This window comes from Rhineura floridana, chromosome 8 (assembly GCF_030035675.1).
Source record: "Rhineura floridana isolate rRhiFlo1 chromosome 8, rRhiFlo1.hap2, whole genome shotgun sequence".
Classification (NCBI taxonomy): Eukaryota; Metazoa; Chordata; class Lepidosauria; order Squamata; family Rhineuridae; genus Rhineura; species Rhineura floridana.
In genome coordinates, this window is record NC_084487.1 from 78,412,514 (window position 1) to 78,431,930 (window position 19,417).

Below are 19,417 nucleotides of genomic sequence, written 5' to 3' on the forward strand. Positions count from 1 at the left end.
GGACCCCGGCCAACATGGCTGCCTGCTCAGCTAGGTACTGATCACCTCTGCTCGTTGTTCTTTGCATTGTTTATGCAATGACACTGAAACACAGAGTGGCTGTTGAAAACACACACCTGTGCAGTGCCTTCCAGAGGGGGCTGTGGGCAGATTTTGTGACATTCAAAAGGATACCTGAGTCAGAAAATCATATAGTCTATAGATGCAAGTACAGGCTGTGCAACATCAAGTTTAGGACCAGCAGCTGACTACAAAGCAAGCAATGAGTTGTCCTTGATGGTGGTAATGTTAACATTGTTCACAGAGTATATTTGGGTACAGATATGTTTAGATACACCATGAAAGAATCCGTCCTCTCGCCAGTGCACACGGCCCTCTCATTTCTCATTCTGGTCGGTATAAAGAGGAAGGGCCATAGCTCAATGGCAGAGCATCTGCTTTGCATGCCGAAGGTCCCATACTCAAGTCTTTTTTTTTTTTACTGCTCATTTCTTGGATGAAATTAAATGAATTCTTGTAGCTCAGTGGTAGAGCATCTGCTTGCATGTAAAAAGCAAATTCAATTCCTCAGCATCTCCAGATATGGTGGAGAGAGATCCCTGCCTGAAACACTGGAGAGCCACTGCCAGTCAGCACAGGCCATACTGGGCTAGACAGCCCAATGGTCTGATTTGGTATAAGGTAGCTTCCTGTGTGCCTACAGGTAAAGACTTGAGCACCGTCAACATTACCAACATTATAGAAATTCCATGGGAAAATTTCAGGCTCAAATTATGCATTATGTATAGTGTCATCATGACTCTTGCCTCCAGATTCTTCTTAATCTAAAATCCAAAGCAGGCTGCAAGCATGATTTAAGGGAAGGAATGGAAGAAAGGAGGGGAGAGAAGGTGCTAAATCTTTTTCGAGATCATCATCGCCTTCCTTAAGCTGGGTTGTTGTTTTTTGTCACCCATGGATGAAAAGATATGGAGTCTCGATAGAGAATCCATAGCTCTTCAGATTTTGTGAACTCCAACTCCCATAAGCCCCAGCCAGCATGGCCAGTGCTCAGGGATGATGGGAGTTTAAGTCCATCCAACAACAGCTGGAGGATACCATGTTCCCATCTCAGCTATAGCTTCTCTCTCATGAATAAACAGACAGCTTGGGAAAGGAGATTTTGGGGCTGACAAACAGCCAGAAGCAAAAGAAAAGCAGTCTTTCCATCATGCCCTTCTCTGATGAGGCTGTACTGGGTTAAAAGCCTGTCAGATCACTTAGAGCTTTAAATTTCTTTTCTACCAGACAAGAAATTGTCCAGAATTCTTCAATATAAAAACAGGTAATTAGTGGGAATATAAACATTTCATGTCTTCCTTCTCTTTCTTCTCCCCCCTGCCCCAATTTTCTTTCTGCAGTACATGAACAACTAACTGGCCCTTTGCCAGGTAGGCCAGTAAATTATCTTAAATGCTCAGAGTTTCCCTACTGGTGACAAAATTGCAGAGGAGTCCATAAAGTAGCTGGTAAAACAATCATCCACTTTTATTGTCCCAGAAATTGTTCTTGGTTTTTTTTTTAATGTGTTACTGTGATTGCTCACTATTGCATTGCATTTATATTCTCATCTCCTATACACTAATTGTACCTGCATCTGTAATGTTCTTTATCTTATCTTGCTCTATACCATGTGTTGCCAGTGTGTGCCCACAGAGGCCTTTCATGGTGTCCACATGAACTCGTTTCCTCCAGCCCCTCCCCTACTAAAATTAGACTTGAAAGAAGCCTTTTAGTGTGGATGCATGCACATTTGTTTGTGTGTGGTTGTGGTGCATGCACAGTTGCTCCGCATAAGCGGTGCCCATTACAGTTCCTTCAGTTTGCAAAAGTGCCAACAGACCCAAAATGTTTGGTGACCACTGTTCTATAGACTGCAATCATCAATCCTTTAAAAAAATCCCTCACTATTTTGTGAAACTACCTTCTTGAAAGCTGCACTTGCTTGTAAAGTAACAGTGGGTATGGGTGAAAGAGTTAACAACATTTTACTCTGTAGCGTAGTGGTTAGAGTGTTGGACTATGACCTGGGAGACCAGGGTTCAAACCCTCCCACAGCCATGAAGCACACTGGGTGACTTTGGGCCAGTCACTGTCTCTCAGCCTCAGAGGAAGGCAATGGTAAACCACCTCTGAATACCACTTACCATGAAAACCCTATTTATAGGGTCGCCATAAGTCAAAATCAACTTGAAGGCAGTCCATTTCCATTTTCAACAGTTGTGTACGCTTCGGAAAGTTTGCAAAAAGTGGTTACTTTTTTTTCTTTTTCTAAGATAAAACTAATGGGATGTATACCAGCAAGGCTTTTGGAGGCTTTAGTGTTTTATGAATGTATTATTCAACAAAAACACTGGAGCGAAAACTGGAGATCCTGCGTCATAAATTATGTCCTGTCAGGTAAGCAGCAGAGCACCAATGTCAGGAGGGCAGCTCCACTCCAGCACAAAGAATCTTAGAATTATAGAACAGAGTTGGAGGGGGCCTATAAGACCATCGAGTCCAACCCCCTGCTCAATGCAGAAATCCAACTTAAAACATACCCAACAGGTGGCTGTCCAGCTGCCTCTTGAATGCCTTCAGTGTTGGAGAGCCCACCACCTCCCCAGATAATTGGTTCCGTTGTCATACTGCTCTAACAGTTAGAAAGTTTATCCTGCTGTTCAGCTGAAATCTGGCTTCCTGTAGCTTGAGTCCGTTATTCTGTGTCTTGCACTCAGGGATCCTGTTCCTCCTTGCTATGACAACCTTTCCAGTACTTGGAGACCACTGGTGTGGGTTTTTGGTGACTTCCATTAAATGTCCTGGATGAATTCATTTCCTCAATGCAGGCTGCATTGACTTGTCAGGACTGAATCTCAGATCCTCAAATAGAAAGGGTAGATGCACAACAGGACAGTGCACCTGCACTTTAAATAGTTTAAAGTGATATCAGCTGAAATTCCCTTTTCTACACAATTGTTACAGGTGCAGATACTTTATCCTCTTTTGCATTTGGCCATTGTATCCCAAAGTTTACCAACAATCCTAAATGCATTAATTTGGTTAGGAATACATCTCACTCAGTTCAGCACAACCTCTTTTCTTTGAATAACAGATTAACAGAGTTGGAACAAACCAGCTCACTGCCAGCCACAGGAAACCAATTTAACAATCTTTCAAATATATGTGCTTACAAATAAGGACTAAATATTTTTACATTTTTACATTTACAACCTCTAAAGTAGCTACTCAACTCACATGGATTAGGTGTTTAGTTAGTAGATGACAGTACACTCTTATACAAGTTTACTGAAAAGTAAATCCCACTGCTTTCAGTGGGGATTACTTTCTAGGTAATGTTTTGAGATTGCATCCTATTTTGTTATTTGCAGTTGGGTAGCTAGATGTGTGTTTTGTTACATTGCTGACCTAATTATTTAATTAGAAGTCCTTCTTTTGTAATTAGTGCAATGGGCTGAGTGGAAAAAATGCAGTACTTGAGAAACAAAACACAGATGTGATCTGCACAAAGTTTAAATTTGATCAAGGACATGTATTAATTTGAAACATTTGTTTTATTCTCCCTTCTTCATGTAAGAAGTTTAGTATAGTACACATAGACTCCTGTCTGAAATTGTGGAGAGTAAGATTGACAGTGGCCTGCCTTCCTATGTTCTTCTGTTACCCCCCCCCAATTTTATCTTCTTAATAACTCTGAGAGATGGGATTATGCTAAATAGTTGTGCAAATACTACAATGTATGTGCAGGGAATGGAGTAGAATTGCAGCACTGTCCCTACTTCTGACCTCCATATTTTTGGATAAATGTCTGGCAAGAGCTTATACCCGTAGAGCTGGACCTACATTAGGCTCACAGTACACACAATCATGAACTTGTTATTTCTTCCAGATTGAATGGAGAGTGATCTATGCATGAAAGCTTTATAGAAGATAGTTGTCATGGAAGGCTTAAGGAAGCTAGACAATACCTTTACTGTCTCTCTTAAAGGAAAGCAAAACAGTAATAGGAAACTCCTGACTCCATGCAGATACAACTAGGTCCAGTGTCACTTAGTGACTAAATCATATGACACTTATCCATGTAATCGACTAAATGAACAGAGGCTGGGAATGAGGTTAGTCAGGGCTGGCCCCAGGCATGCCAGGGCCCTTGGGCACCAGCCTGCCCCAGGCCCCGGCACTCCCCTTCTGCAATTCGCAGCATGATTGGTACTGCGGATCGCAGGGTGGGAGATCCTAAGCTGCCCGCCATTTCCCTGTTCTACTTACCTTTCTCTGTGCTGTTTTTTCGGTGGTGTGCACTGCACGCAAAGGTTTGCCATCAATCAAGATGGCGGCCGAGGTTTCCCTAAGGGGCTGAAGCCTCTGCTGCCATCTTGGTTGATGGCATTCATGCGTGCTACACACGTGCATTGCTGCCATCAACCAAGATGGTGGCAGAGACTTCAGCCCCTTAGGGAAACCTCGGCCACCATCTTGATCGGTGGCAAACCTGTGCGCACAGCACGCACAGCCACAAAAAACAAGAGAGAGAAAGGTAGGTGAAGCAGGGGAATGGCAGGCAGCTCTGAAGCTCCTGCCCTGCTATCCGTGGCAGGATTGCTGCCGTGGATTGCGGAAGGGGAGCGGAGGGGCCCCACAGGGGCTCCTGTAGCCCCAGGGGCCCTTGGGCCAGTGCCCCACCTGGCCGCACTTTAGAACCAGCCCTGAGGATAGTGTATGTTATTCCACTTCTCTTGCACAATTCTGTAGTGATTTATCCTAGATCTCTCCCCCCCCCAAAAAAAACCTAGCTTCACTGCTAAATAGGGATATAAACTCAGCTTTCCTCTATTCAAATCCAACTCTGTCTAGCCATTCCACCACACTGGTTCTATTTTTCTAACTAAAATATTCTTTCTGAGAGCCAGAAATAGAATCAGTAGGAAATATGCAAATTTCAGATAGTCTCCTCTTCAAACTATAGCATTTTGGAAAGCACTAGTTTGTTATTTAAGTGTTAAAATGTATCAGGGTGAGCATTACAAAACTCAGTGGCAAATGTAAGGCACTTGATGGAATTTATAAATGTTTCCTGTTCAGGAATAGATGCCTGATTCCCCTCCCCTGCCCCCATCTTGCCTAGCATTTAACAGTGATTAATTCAATTCCCAAAGGACTTCTGTGAATCTAAACGTCACAGCCATTCCTGCACTAAAAACATCCCAGAGGTTTCACCTAAACATTATTGCAGATGACCTGCACAGCACAACTCTACCACAAAAGATGACTTCTGCAAATGAGATGGCAAACAAGGAATGGCCAGGCCCACTCATTCTTCCCAGTGAAGTGAGAAATAATATACGTTTTAACAATGAAGCAGATAAAAATTTATGCACTTTTTCTATGCTTAATGAGAGATTTGAGGGGGGCCTTGTCTCTTGCTATACAAATGCCCCGAGTGAAACACTTAAAACTTCCTGCTGAGACCAAGCTGTTGGAAATATTACCCATTAATCTCCATGGGTGCTCCTGTTTCTCTCTGCCATAGATGGTTACTCGTAAAAACCTGAGATACAATTTGGAAGTGTCTTTGGCTGGGAGTTATGCTGAAGGAAGCATTTTTTTTAAAAAAAGAGATTAGCATGGAATTTATCTGCTTCAAGGGTATGATAAAAATTTAACATAATTCTCCATCTGAAGTAAGCCTATACTGAATTCCATACAGCATTTCTATGATATATGGCATGCCTGGATCTTTGCCAAAGTTAAAGAATTAGCTCAACCATTGTAAGGCTTTAAACACAGGTGAAACTAAATTCATCACTTCTAATTCTGTGAATATTTTTAACTAGGGTCTGCATCCCTGCTCACATCACTTGCCAACCCCATCTTCCCCGCACCAACCCTCCTCCCAAACTAGGGTTGCCAGGCTCAGGGCCTGAGAATGATTCTGTATCTTTAAGGGAAGAGAAAATTCAGCCAAGTGCAGGTGTTCTTGCAGCACTGTAATGGGAAAAACCACAAAGTGAAATTCTCCCTTCCCCCTGCACAATTTTTAAAGATACAGAAGACCTCTTGGGGCAACCCAAGAGTTTGTGTTTGTGAAGCTAATTTGGAATGCAGAGAACTGAGATGAATATTAACAAAATGAGAAACTGAGAGAAACCAAAATGGACAGACTCATCCATCCCTACTTAGGATAAAAGAAATTAGTGCTTCATGTCAGAATCAGGTTTTAGTGTGGCAGCATCTACCCTTTGGAACTCTCTCCCATTGCATAACAGACAGGCACCTTGTCTATTATCTTTTCAGCACCTGCTAAAGATGTTCCTCTTTCAACAAGCCTTCTAAAATCTTTATCCCAGTTGGTCCCTGTCCGGGATTTTAATTGATTTTATGTATGTGCTGTTATTGTAAACTGTTTTTATATATTTTTTCTTTAAAAAATCTGTTTTTATATATGCACTTGTTTTGACGGTTTTTATATATGTAACTATTTTATACATGATATTATATTGTAAATTGCTTCAGGATGCCTCATGGGAAGCCAATAACAACAACAATGACAATAATAATGGAATGCCTGAAGAAGGCTCCAATCTCTACTTTTAACCAGGATTCAGAATATGTTATGTTGTGTTCTCAGCATCTGGACTTCTATAAGGATGATAAAAATTATTTTTAAATAGGAAAAATCAATATACCAGAATTCTACAAAACACTTTCCATATTCAGATACCAGGCGGCCCGGATACCAGTTACCAGGCTGACAAAACAACAGGTATTTGTATACTTGCTAGTAGTTTGCCAATTATTTTCCGGCAAAGCTCCCAAACCATTAGTAGCTGTAACATGCAGAGAAAATGAGCAGGTGAATATTTTCATGGCACGGAGGTGAACTGGGAGGAGACATTTCATCTGCTGTGAATTACTAGGTATTGTGCAGTGGTTAAAGGTTGAAGTACTCTGCTGAAACTTAGGACACATTCACATACTGAATAATGTTTTACTTATTTAAAAACTCCCATTCCAAATGTATGGGAATGGTATGCCTCCACTGTATATTTTCTTTTGTGTCCATCTCTATAAATGGGGCATGAATATACAAGAGATATTACTTATAACAGCAGAATGATATACAAAAATCTGTTTTCAAGGCCAGTAGTCCAAAGTATGGAAATGTAGGGAATACTGCCTGTTCTCTTGAATGAGTTAGGCTGCAGTCCAAGCCTCTGTATCCCCCACCAGCAGGGCTTATGGAGCAGTGGAGCCACCATTACATCCCATGTATGGTGGCTGAAGTGGGAATTGGTGGTGGGCAGTAAGATCACCACACCAGCCTGGAGCTGGCACAGTGATCAGGCCTGGTGTTTTTGTGCAACAGCGGTGAGACTGACTCATGATTTAATGATCCTGGACCAGCTCAGCCACCTCCCCATCTCTAGAACACTCCATTTCAGGGCCTTTTGCCAATGGCACCCCTGCCCATCCACATGTTCGGTGGGTGGAAGGGAGAGTGCTTCACCAGCACCTCCGCCAATCTAACTGGTACCAGGGGTGGGGTGTTGACTGGATAATTCTGCATGTCTGTAATAATTATGTTTTTTCCAAGTTAATATTTTATGAATGAACAAACATTATATAGCAATATAGATGATTCAGGGATGAGAAAAGGTATACAGAGCAATGTTGTTCTCATGCTAGTCCAACCATTTTTGTTTTCAAGCCACTTAGAAATGAGACAGTGGGGATTTCTGCAGTTCCTTTCATAACTGGATGATGTCTAAAGGTTAGCTTTTATTTTTCCTTATTTTTAAAAATGACTTGAGGCAAAGCATTAGGTAAATGCTTAGGAAGACTTGAGAGCTAAAATGGAAAACGACAAAAAAAGAGTTCACACAGGACCAGTTTTCATACTTAGAAAGTGGTAACAATAATAATGTGACTGATTTCTTTTCAGCCAGTGGGGGGTGAGATATTCTGGCATAAAAAGGCTTGAAATTAATGTGCATTTACTGATTACCATTTCCATTTTGAAAACCTGCAGAAACAGTAGATATGATTTAAGACATTTGGTGGGGGGGGGGTTGCCAGTGGGCAACAAGCTTGTATATGGCTACATCTACACATTCAATTGGTTGGGTGCATTAGCATGGTACACAAGTAGCCCAACACTTCACAGACGAAAAGAGGCAGAGCTGTGGAGAAGTGGGATCTGCCCTAAAATGTTAGTGTGGAGTGCTCTGTTCACTGTTCCAGTCTGTCATGCCCTCCATTCCATTCTCTCTCCAATCCTGTTTTCTAGTACTCCAACAGTCAGTTAGCAATAATATCTGCCCACATGGTGGGGAAGAGCTGCGGAGATGCCCTCCAAACACCAGAATCACTGCAGGTTATCTGGATGGGGCAGACAGGGCAACAGCAAGATCAGCTGAGCCACTCCAGCTCTCTGGTTGGTGGGCCCACAGAGCCCTGGCTTTGATGTCACCTTGGCTCATCCAGGTAAGCTGCAGAAATGGCGGTGTTGGGGGGCTGGCTCTGCTCCATCATGCAGGCCACTGTTGGTCAGCAGTCCATAGCCACAAAGAACACAAAGCCTTCATTAGGCTGCTCAACACTCCTTAGGTAGTTTTGTTTTGTTTTGCCAAAGGAATTTTTGTACTTATGCAAACCACAGGTTTCCCTAATAAAATGCTGCCCACCATTTTGTGTGTGTGTCAGTGGCCACTTTCCCTTCATAATGTTCTGGGTATAATGCAAGATCTAGGGCAGCCTTTCCCAACCAGTGTGCCTCCAGATGTTGTTGGACCACAACTCCCATCAGCCTCAGCCAGCATTGCCAATGGTCAGGAAAGATGGGAATTGTGGTCCAACAACATCTGGAGGCATACTGGTTGGGAAAGGCTGATCCACGGCATTGTGAAGAGAGCAATGGTAGGCAGACTGCCTACAAAATTGCAACGGGGGGACTTTGTGGGGGGGAATACAGAAGTTGTGCTACTGTCACTGCTAATTGTGAGCTCCACCACTGAGAAACTGTTGGAGAAATTCAATGAAATGTATTTGCTTAACCAGATATCCGTGAGGCCCTTCACCAAAATGGTAACAGGGTGGTTTTCAAAAATAAGGAAATATAAAATCATAGGGTGATATTCAATGTTAGTCCCACTCGGAGTAGTCTTATTGAAGTTAATAATCATGACTAACTTAAGTTCATGAATTTCAGTGGGCCTACTCTGAGTAGGGCTTAGTTGACTACAACTTACAACACATATATGATAGGCTGCAGAGGCTCACTGGTCCTTTGAAAGCACCTTGCCCTTTACATAGGCCCCAGTTCACGCCACCAAGCACCAGCCAGGCAATGGCTCCCGAGGAGGCCTGGAGGCTCCACATGTGCTAGAAGGAGCAGGGTGGAGCACTCTTACCCATCTGCCTGATGGGAGGGAAGGATCATAGCTGTAGGGCCTCAGCCTGAATGAAGTGTGGAAAAAGCTGGAGGATACAAAACACCTCCAAGAGGGGAACGAGGGGCAGTGAAAGATAACTGGTAACCAGTGCAGTTTTTGCAGAATAGATGTTATATGGGACTGACCCAATACTCACAACAGTACCCTGGCTGTTTCTCTGCTCACAAATAGGGTGGGGAATTTTTAAAGGTCTTTTACACACAACTAGTATATACAATGTACATGATTATCAAGCAAGGACAAAGTCCGGCAAGTTTCATATCAGTCATTGTTTCCTCCGAGTCTAAACCATTCCATGCTATTTCATTCGGGGGGGGGATACCCTATAGCTATGTACAAGGATCTTTTGCATTTTTAATTTGTAAGGTCAAGTAGTTATTCGTTTCCAATTGAAACGAATTGTCAGCCCATAGTTCCCCAAACTACAGAGCTGCTTTGGTGCTTGACCTTAGCAATTCATTTCAGTGAAGGGAAGATGTGAGGTTGTTTGCAGTTGTGCCCTTTTTTTACAGCTGCATAATTCTCTTAACTGCAGAGAAATTGTTTTCCAGAGAAGCCTTGCATGTCTTAGTCCTGATCTGCCCAGTATCCCCAGGTTGCTCTTTTAAATTGCTGGGATGCTTTATTATATGACCCCAACTCAAAGGTTAGGAATAAAACTGATTCCATGCAACTGTTGATCATGTGAGCACTATTTCTTTATTTAGCTATCACAATAAGAAGGAAGCTTTCATTACAGCCTGTAAATGTAAATATGGTTTTGGTTTTAACAAAAAGGGCTTTGGCAAGCTGTGCTCTCTTTTTTGCCTAGCATCCCAGATTTTATTAAGAGGTGATAATATTCTGTCTATTTTTATTTTCAGTTGGATAATTTGTGTTGCAATAGAACCATGTGAAGGTGAAAGGAAAAAGTAATGTGGAACATTCTCAGTAGATAATGAGAAGATTTTTGGTTTTCTGAAAGCACATTTTACATGCAAAAGATAGCAGTAGTTCCTAGCTTAAGTCTCTCATAAGTAAGCAGGAACCAAGAAGCAGAGATAAGTTTCGCAGCAAACAAGTATTAAACTGAAGAGCTTAAGCGAGTTATCTAAAAGCATCCAGCTCCATCATTGTTCCCTTATTTCTGGCCCTCATCTTTTCTATTTGGTTTATTTATGTTTTGCAGAGAAGGATGAGATAAAACAATTCCACGTTGCTTCATTTTTTTCTTTTTTAAAAAAGGAGGAATAAACAAAGAGTTAGGAGGGGACTACCAAAATTGCTTGAGGGGACTTTCCTCTTCTCCCAGGCATTTTAGCATGTGTTTTAAATTGTTTTTAAAAGATGTGTTTTTAAATTTGTATGTTTGTTTTTAATGTTTTTAGTTATTGTAAATCGCCAAGAGAGCTTCGGCTATGGGGCGGTATATATATATATAAATATAAATATATAAACAAAATAAAATAAATAAAATATGGTTGAAAGCAGCATCACCAGCTCAACAGATCAAGGATAGAAACACACTCACTGTTCTGCCGGTTCCAGTACGTCTCCACCTCTCTCTTCTAAAATGGGGGCATCACTGTAAAACCTGGTGGAGCAGTTTGAGTGCTTTTTAAATAAATTCAGCTTTAAAGATATTTTGCAACTGATTGGCAGATCAACCTGTTCCCCCTAACGGTGTGACTAATGGAACCACTTTGCTCTGGCAACTAGTGTGTTCATAGCCCAGGCAGCCTGAGGAACTCTTCTGTGCAATCTCCAGTAATGACGGTGGTCCCAGGAGTCCCGTTCATAATGCTGCTGAAAACCTGGCAGACACCACCCTCATTCTCCCAACTGATCAAAATCTCAGAACGAAGAAACGGAACTAGGGCATTCTAAGAATGCAAATGTGATCTGGGTCACCAATGTGATCTGAGCATTGGTAGTCAGCAGGGGTGAAGGTACTTACTTGATCTCCCATCACTGGTGTTGCTGTGACTTAGTGGGAGAGGAGAGGGGGCAGTGAGGTTGGTGCGGTGTGAATGTACTGGCAGGTACAACAGATTGGCTTGACCAGTATGAAGCACTGCACCAGCCTTACTGTCAACTCACCCCTCCTGGTAAACTGTAGCGATGCCGGTGTCAGGAGGCCAGGTAAGCGCCGCTGCCCTATCCTGCCAACTGTGACTGGATTTCAAACCGTGATCACAGAGTGAGCCTGCATCCATGAAGCAGGCTCTCCTCTACAGATATACCCCCAACATGTGAACAACAAGGGGGAAGAGCTATGATGTGTGAAACTACGCACTCACACTGTGTGGAAGAACTACCAAACAACGTTTATGTTTCTTAAGCTGTCTCCTCCTGCTCAAGACATCCTATCCCCATTCTCCTTGCCAACCACCCCTGCTCCCTTACATGATGATGTTTGTGCTGATGTTTTGGCCATAGCAATGTGGGCATACTGAGCCTCTACAGCAGGGGTGGAGAACCCGAAAGCAACCTTCTTGGGGGACAGTTACCAGTGGTGGGCTGGACCACAACAAATGTAAATGTTGGCTTTGTACAGTAGGCTAGTTTCTCTGTGCATTCCTCTCTAATCTCTGTCCAGGCAAGCAACAGGCATAAATCAGAGTTGAAGAACACAATCCAGTCAGGTAAAAACTCAGGAAGATAGAGCTGCTGAGGAATGTGGCCTGGGAAAAGGGGGTGTGGTCAGGGGGAATCCTGAGGGCTAGATGGAGAGGCCTGGAAGGCTGCATTTGGCCCCTGGACCTGAGGTTCTACACCCCTGCTCTACAGCTCAAATACCACTCAACTCAGAGTTTAACAGCAACAGTGGAGGCAGCACTTGTGCTCTTCATATCCACCTCCTCAAGAATGCCTCACTGTGAGAAAAGGAACCCCTTCAAATCAAGGCATGGAGGATGCAGAGCTACTGATCTCTGAAGTGCCCAGAGAGCAATTCTGCTCCCCAGCGTAGTTCTACAATAACACTTCCTCACCCCTCTGCTGAATGGCACAAATTGTCTTCTGCTGGTGGGGAACAGGGAGAGGGAGGGAGGGAGGTTGAGTAGTGAGTGCTGTCTGTTGAGTATGCATGTGTCATGTATATGTGGTCTGTATGTGTGGTGAGGCTTCATTTGTATGTGCCCGTGACTATCTTTGTTTGAAAAATGTAAGCTAGAATCCAGAGAAGCATGTAATTAACCTGCCCTATTATCCCACTCCCAGAAACAGCAGCATGTTCAACTGATGGTGTTCATGATTGCTACCATTGTTATTACACTCAACGTGTCATCATTGCAATCAATTCATTACATTAGGAATGTAAATTTCCATCTGCTTTTAATCAGTGGGCTGCTATAAATGATCTTTTATTTATTGCTTGCCTACAAAAATAGTGTAATCTACACATGTGTCTCCTTGTTCCAGATATTTGCGGAGGATGGTTTGCCAAACAATGTCACTCAGCTGACAGAGGAAACGTCCTCCACATAATGCCTGTATTGTGGTACTGCCATTTTCATTTAATTTAAAATTTAATTAATCGAGGTACTGCTTGAAAACGAGGCAAGTTGTTAACCCACAAACAAACCTTTAATTAATTGACAGCCTTAGAAGCCGTAATATATATTGAATAATATGGTCATGCAAATACCTTGGACTGCAAGTTGGTGTAGGCATCCCAAATACAAGTCACCCTGTTTTCCCTTTCTGGTTCTACTGATTACTGGAGCAGGTGCTAGACACGTGTATGTCAAATTGGGCAGAGGCTGACTGAAATCAGGGATGAGGGAGCTCTGGCCCAGGGGCCAAATGCAGCCCTCCTGGACTCTCTGTCTGGTCCTTCTACAGCCACAACCTTCCTGGTCATGCTTTGCATCTTGCTTCAGTGTTTTTGCCCAGCTTCAATGTGTCCTTGAACTCAGATAATGCCTCTTCCTTGGATGGAGGATAGAGAGGTTGTGTGTGTGTACAAATTAGTCTAGTGCACAAAGGTAACATTTCCATTTGTTGTTCCACCAACTTTTGCCTCTTGCTTTCCTAAGCACTGTTATGCCCCCCCCCCCAAGAAGGCTGCCCAGAAGGGAACGTGGCCATGGACTCAGAAATGTTTCCAACCTTTGGATTAAATGGCTCTCTGGTATGCACACAGAGTAACTCATTGGCATTGCTTTTCCAAACCTGTGCAATGTCAGAACTGTGATCTAGAATTAGTAATGACCTGTATTAAACATTATGCTAATCTAATTAAAGTCTTTTACAAAGTTTGTTTTCTTATAAACACAATGATGCCATAGACAGAGAAAATGCAGACACATACATACACCCTTCTTCAAATGGTTTGTTTCGGTTACACTGATGGCATTCAAATATAACATAGCAGTTGTGACTGCAAAGTTTGTCCCCTGGATAAGCTGCCTCTTTCAACCCCTTAATATGTTTCTAATCACCACTAAGCAATTGTCTGCGAAGGCTCTGTGTTCAGAAAGGTTGGGATGCCTTCAGTCTGTGCAAATCTGAGAATTATTTCTGTTCATTGTTAATTAGTAAGAGTTGTTGCTTGCCTGAGAAGCAGGGATGGGGGAGAAATTCAATTCACTATGCATTTAAAGCCAATTCTATGGAATTAGCACTTTCAGAAACAATATGAGAAGTGAAATACAGCCATCTTTCAAAATTCACACTTAGCTGAATTTTGTGATGCAGCATCCAAACAAACAATGTTTACAAAAATGCATATATTAGGGCATTAAAATGAATATGTTAGTGGAAATAACAAAAAATGCATTACATTAGGAGAAATTGTATACATTAGTCAAAACTCCATACAAAATTGTGTTTAAGAGAAATCACACTAAAATGCTGACGAATTTTCATGAGCATTTTTTTTTAATGCAAATTGTTGCAGAAATGTGGAGAACTCAATTTAAGACTGGGAATATGAGAAACCGAGAGAGCCAAAATTGAAAGATGATTCCATCCCTACTGGTATGGAGATAGTGAACAGAGTGACTTTTATATTCGAACCCATGATCCTCCAATGAAGATGAATGGTGGGATGTTCAGGACAGACCAACACACAGCAGATAAAATTATGGAATTCACTCCCACAAGATGTAGTGATGGCCACTAAATTAGATGGCTTTAAAATCGGATTAGTCAAATTCATGGAGGATAAAAGCTATTAATGGCTACTAGTCATGATGGTTACGTTACCTTCAGGATTAGAGGCAGAGTGCCTTGTAATACCAGGTTCTTCAAAACAGTATGCAAAGAGTGTTATTCTGTTTATATCCTGCTTGTGAGTTCCTACAGGATGGGGGCAGGGGAACTTTGGCCCTCCAGATGTTGCTAGACTCCAACTCCCATCATCCCTAACCATTGGCCATGCTGGCTGGAGCTCATGGCAGCTGGAGTCCCACAACATCTGGAGGACCACCATTTTCCCATCCATACCATAGGCATATTCTTGGCCACTGTGGAAGAGAGGATGCTGGCCTAAGTAGCCCTTTGGTTTGTTCTAGCAGGGCTCTTCTTATGTTATTGGGTAGCTGTACAAGTCCTTTGGAGTCCCAGCATGCAGAAAAAGTCTGAGAATCAGGATTTAATTTTTTTTTCTTATATAAAGAAATGGAATCAGAGTTAATAACACTTGAAGTTGTTTTTATACTTAGATGCTAACAGATGCAATGACTGCTGAAATTAGATGAATAAAACATGTCTTCTCACCATAAAAATACTTCCAAGCTTGTTACATCTTGTGAGTGCACGATCTGGCTGCCAATCGGAGGCTAACTTAGAGCCCCATTCCCTTATCTAAATTAACAATCCAAACACTTAGAACAAATGCTTCCGTAATTTGGACATACACACATAAAGAGAGAGAAGTCAGAAAAAAAGATACTGACAAAGAGCAGGCAGAACAGCTTGCCAAACTGTACTGGAAAATGAAGGCAAAAACCGAAATGCAGATTTTCTTCTAAAAATGGGTATGAAAAATGAACAAATTCTGAACTACTAAATGACCTACAAACAACAGACAAAAGGGTGTGCTTTTCCTCTAGCTTCTACGGAACATTAAGAACATAAGAAGAGCCTGCTGGATCAGGCCAATGGTCCATCTAGTCACAGTGGCCAACCAGATGCCTATGGGAAGCCCACAAGAAGAACCTGAGCACAACAGCGTTCTCTCAACTTATGATTCCCAGCAACTGGCATTCAGAAACATCAGTGGAGATAGAACATGGCCCTCATAGCTAGTAGCCATTGATCACCCGATTATCTCCATGTATTTTTTAAAGCCATTTGTGAAAAGTAAGCTAAGTTCAGGGCTTCTACAAAAAGACACCTCAAGAAGGCCTCTCTATCAAAGCAGGAACCAGTGCAGGAATTGGTAAATGAACATTTCACAAAGGATGTCTCTGGGAAGCACAGGGTAAAAAGAGGTCCTTTCTGTAATATAGGTCCCTTGTGTACTACTCAGTGTAGGCCAACAGCTCCCAATAGTAACTAGCAAAGCCTTGTGATTGTTAAGATATAAAGGAGGTTGCTCTCTGCTTTTTGAAGTGACAGAGGAAGAGCTACTGCACTGTTTGCCTTGGACAAAACACAACAGCAGATGCTGCCATAAGAACATAACAGAATGCCTGCCAAAGCTTGTCTAGACCAGCATCCAGTGTCCATACAGTAGCCAACTAGATGCCAGCTGGGAAGCTCACAAGCAAGACATGTTGTACCCTGGGGACTGGTATTCAGAGGCAAGCTGCCTTTGATCCTGGGGACAGCACTGATAGCCACTGGTAGCCTTTATCCCCCATGGATCTGTCTCTAAAAGAAACTTCTGCTTGCATCAACACAGCAGGCTGTTACTAAAGCATTTCCCCCCTCAGTATTACATGTGGAGGTTCACTAAAGATGACTGTCCACTGCTCATAAGATGAGGATTCTACTTCCACTAACAGTTTTGAGTTGAGTGTGTATTTTCAGTGCTAGTGTAATACTAGTGCGCTGGTGATATGGAATCATTCTATAGACATCATTCTGTACAACTTTCAAGACAAACTATCCTAAGCCCTTGCATTCCAAAGCAGCAGCTTCTGGATTGTTAGCGTCTTTGTGACTCTGTATCATGTTTTCCCAGTAGAAGCCGCTGAACCTTGGCCTGAAAACAGCTGGCCTATGATTGCTTCAATAAACTCTTAAACATAAACAAGCAAAGATTTCATAACTGAGAAACAGTGGCAGACTTAAGCTTCCCAACACAGCTTTTTTGACACATATTACATGGGTTATTTTAGTTTAAGACAAGTAAGTACCGCACATTTTAAGGACAACACTGATAATGTGGAGGAGGGTGACCAGTATGGCAAGGGGTCTGGAAACCAAGACCTATGAGGAATGGTTGAACAAGGTGGGTAGGCTTAGCCTAGAGAAGAGACTATTAAGGGGAGACATGACGGCTGCCTTCAAATACCTGAAGAGCTGTCACATCGAAGATGTTGATTACTAGTTTTCTGTTGCTCCAGAGGACAGCTGTAATATTTATGGGTGGAAATTGCAAGGAATCAGCTTTTGGCTGAACATTGGGAGCTATTTGATAGTGGAACAGACTGCCTGAGGAGGCAGTGAGCTCTCCTCCACTGGAGGTATTTAAGCAGAGGCTGGACAACCTTCTGTCAGGGTTGCTCTGCTTATGACATTCTAGCATTGAGTAGGGGGTTCTCTGTTGGATCCCTTCCAATTCTAAAATGCTACAATTCTACAGCAAGTGTCTCCCCTGAGGCACTTTCAAGATGGTTGTATATGTACTCTATGGATTTCAGTACATGCTAATAAGAATGTCTCACAGTTCCTAGCAGTAAGTCAAATCTTTCATAAACTCTGTATGCTCCAATGTCTGTGTATAATTTTCTGGGAACAGTGGAATAGACTGCTTCAAGAAGCAGTGGTCTCTTTTTCACTGGCAGTATTTAAGGAGAAACTGGACCACCATCTGTCAGGGGTACGTACTTGCAAGATTCCTGCCCTATGCAGGTTGGATTACATGGCCTCTAAGATACCTTCCAACTCTAAAATGTTTTGATTCTATAATGTGTGCCTCCCCCCAAGGTGGTTTTTATGTGCTCTATGAGTTTCAGTATATGCTAATAATGATGTCTCACAGTTACTAGTAGTAAGTCAAACCTTTCAGAATCACTATATGTTCCATTTTTGTGAGAAATTGTATGGGAACCAACTGTTGGTTCTGGGGGATGTCAACATCCATGCCATGGCTCAGGATGTCATGGTTTCCATGACAACCATGGGACTGTCCCAACATGCCATTGACCTAACACATGTAGCAGGGCATACTTTAGACTTGGTTTTTGCAACTGGGCATGGAGATGGTGATCTGAATGTGGGGGGCCTTACATCAGTCCCTCTGTCATGGGCAGATCACTGTTTGCTGAAGTTTAGACTTTCAGAGGCTTTTCCCCTCTGCAAGTGTGGGGGACCTATTAAGCTGGTCCTCCCCCCAGAGACTAGTGGATCTTGATGGTTTCCAAAGGGCTCTGGGGAGTTTTCTGGCTGATAGGGCTGGCTCTCCTGTTGAAACCCTGGCTGGACTGTGGAATACAAAAATGACCCAGGAGGTTGACATGATTGCTCCTGAGCGCCCTCTCCTGTGTAGAGCTCATACAGCTCCATGGTATACCCCAGAGCTGAGAGTGATGAAACAATATAGGAGACGGCTTGAGTGCAGATAGAGATGAACTCCTGGTGGATGCAGTTACACACTTGTAAGTGCCTATGGTAAGCTGTATGTAGGGACAGTGTGGGCAGCAAAAAACCCACAATATTTTGCTGCCACTATCAAATCTTCAATCTGCTGCTCAGCGGAGCTCTTCAGAATTGTCCGGGGGCTATTACACGCTGGCTCCAAGGACATGGTAGAACCATCCGAGGCCCGCTGTAATGAATTTGCTAGGCACTTCCAGGAAAAAATCTTTAGCATCCGCCAGGACTTAGACTCCAGTGTTTTAGCAGGTGAATCAAGCAGGGTATCCAGAGCACAGCCTTGTCCTGATTTCTTGGATGAGTTTCAGTTGGTACAGCCTGAGGACGTTGACAAGGTGCTTAGACAGGTTCATGCAACCACTTCTGTGCTGGATCCTTGCCCTTCTTGGCTAATAAAAGCTAGCAGGGATGGAACAGCTGGCTGGGCCAGGGAAGTGATTAATGCCTCTCTGCGAGAGGGGGTGGTCCCTGGCTACCTGAAAGAGGCGGTAGTGAGACCACTCCTGAAGAGACCCTCCCTGGACCCAGAAAATCTTAATAACTAAAGGCGGGTAGCAAATGTTCCATTCCTGGGCAAGGTCCTTGAACGAGTGGTGGCAGGCCAGCTCCAGACACTCTTGGATGAGACCAATTATCTGGATCCATTTCAGTCAGGTTTCAGGCCTGGTTTTGGCACGGAAACAGCCTTGGTCGCCCTATATGATGACCTCTGTCGGGAGAGAGACAGGGGGAGTGTGACTCTGTTGATTCTCCTTGATCACTCAGGGGCTTTCGATACCATCGACCATGGTATCCTTCTGGGAAGACTGGCTGAGTTGGGAGTGGGAGGGACTGCATGGCGGTGGTTCCGCTCCTACTTGGTGGCTTGGCTCCAGAAGATGGTGCTTGGGGAACATTGCTTGGCACCCTGGACTGTCCAGTATGGGGTTCCACAGGAGTCAGTTCTGTCCCCCATGCTGTTCAACATCTACATGAAACCATTGGGTGCAGTCATCTGGAGCTTTGGAGTGTGTTGCCATCAGTATGCTGATAACATGCAGCTCTATTTCTCCTTTTCATCTTCTTCGGGTGAGGCTGTCAATGTGCTGAACCGGTGCCTGGCTGTGACAATGGACTGGATGCGGGCTACTAAACTGAGGCTCAATCCAGACAAGACTGAGATGCTGCTAGTG

The 19,417-nt window shown here is 43.2% G+C and overlaps 1 protein-coding gene across 5 annotated transcripts in view; it reads right to left on the reverse strand.

Moving 5' to 3' along the window:
• SLC16A7 (solute carrier family 16 member 7) overlaps positions 1 to 19,417 on the reverse strand; it is a 167,211-nt gene that overhangs the window by 39,468 nt on the left and 108,326 nt on the right. The window contains exon 1 of one of the 5 annotated variants that reach the window (XM_061639871.1): positions 2,583 to 2,882. The exons of the other annotated variants lie outside the window; for them this stretch is intronic. The gene's annotated coding sequence lies outside the window, so the exon portion shown is untranslated. Of the gene's footprint in view, positions 1 to 2,582; positions 2,883 to 19,417 lie in introns of those variants that run through there. 5 annotated transcript variants of the gene reach the window in all.